Source organism: Bidens hawaiensis, unplaced genomic scaffold, assembly GCF_021521415.1.
Source record: "Bidens hawaiensis isolate Kalapana, Puna unplaced genomic scaffold, B.hawaiensis_p1.1 tig00008655_1, whole genome shotgun sequence".
NCBI lineage: Eukaryota > Viridiplantae > Streptophyta > Magnoliopsida > Asterales > Asteraceae > Bidens > Bidens hawaiensis.
The window spans coordinates 938,202-939,697 of record NW_027491625.1 but is presented as its reverse complement, the minus strand read 5'-3'; the positions used below and the strand labels follow the sequence as shown (position 1 = coordinate 939,697).

The following is a 1,496-nucleotide window of genomic DNA, read 5'->3' as shown; positions in this document are numbered from 1 at the left end:
TAAGACTTTTATTTAAACTTTGGACGTGTTGTTTTAGAGTATTGGTTTTAAACTATCTCTTGGGTTTTTGTATGCTTTTGTTTTAGACTATGTTAAGGAATTGGTGTTTTTTGAACTTATTACGGCTGACCCGTCCTATTAAATCCAAATTATTATGTCTAAGCCGACGCCCGTAAGATTCCAAATCTTGTATAATATGATATTGGAGCATTTTATCAAAGAGTTACCTGACAGCTGACAGCAATAAATTGTTATTTAATGATGAAATCACAGAATGAGTTAATAATCAATAAACAATGATAATCAAACAAAAAGGGGGTTAAATAATATTTGGATCAACAGGGTTTGAACCTGACGTGAATCGAACACGCAACCTTCTGATCTGGAGTCAGACGCGCTACCATTGCGCCACAGATCCTGTTGTTTAATAACTCTGTCCGAATATATATATCCTATTAGCTTTCAATTAGACTTCAAATAGTAAACTTTTTTGACATTAATATATGAGAATAGAAGAGTAAATAACATTTACTCAAATGCTAATTAATAAGGGTTTTTAGACTAAGGCCGATATAACAAACATTTCTTTTTTATTTTATATAATCGTATTGGTTTCTCATTATTGATTCTTAAAATCGCATGTTAAATCCGAACCTCTTTATGGTGCATATGACCGATACTGAGAATTCTTATTAACACAATAGGTACAAGAAAACATTTGCAGGATCGATTATTTATAACTTTATTAGAATAGAAACTTGGGAAATCAGTTTTTATCTCATCAGGTAGAAGTAGAAGTAAAATTAATGGACTTGTTTCCATCATGAGATTTTGAAAATAATTTGTTCATCTAGGGCTGTTCACGAGCCGAGCCGAACCGAGCGAAGGGTTGCTCGTTGCTTGGCTCGTTTACAACCGAACCGAACCGAACCGAGCGGCTGAAATTCGAACGGAGCGAAAACCAAAACGAGCCAAAATCGAATCGAGCATTTTTCGATCGAACATCGAGCGATTTCGAGCATTAAACAAATTTAAATATTGTAAATAATATATTTTATAAATAAATTAGTAGTTTTTAGACAAACATGTAATATATTGTAATTTTTTCTTATAAATAAGTTTAAAGTGAGATATAATGATCATGTAAACAAACCTTTAGTTTTCTAAAAACTTGAATTGAACAAATAAAACTATAAAGTTAACGGAATATGAAAAATTTTAAGGGGTAAAAATAATTGTAAGCGTATATTTATGTGTTTTGTCTATATATTTATATATTTGTTCATATATAATTATATATCAAATAAATTAAAAATATTCGAGCCGAGCCGAACCGAGCATACCCTTGCTCGTTGCTTGGCTCGTTTATAAACCGAACCGAGCAGAGTGGCTCGTTTTCAATCGAGCGAAAAAAGGAACGAGCATTTACCGAGCAATTTTCAAGCGAGTTCGAGCGTTTAGCGGTTTGAACGGCCCTATGCTATTCTATTCTATTC

At 32.5% G+C, this 1,496-nt stretch overlaps 1 non-coding gene across 1 annotated transcript; it reads right to left on the bottom strand.

Annotated features, from left to right (window-relative positions):
* Positions 1–346: 346 nt before the first annotated feature.
* Positions 347–418, bottom strand: TRNAW-CCA (transfer RNA tryptophan (anticodon CCA)). The gene has a single exon. It is a non-coding gene; the product is annotated as a tRNA-Trp (tRNA).
* Between the last annotated feature and the right edge of the window lie 1,078 nt (positions 419–1,496).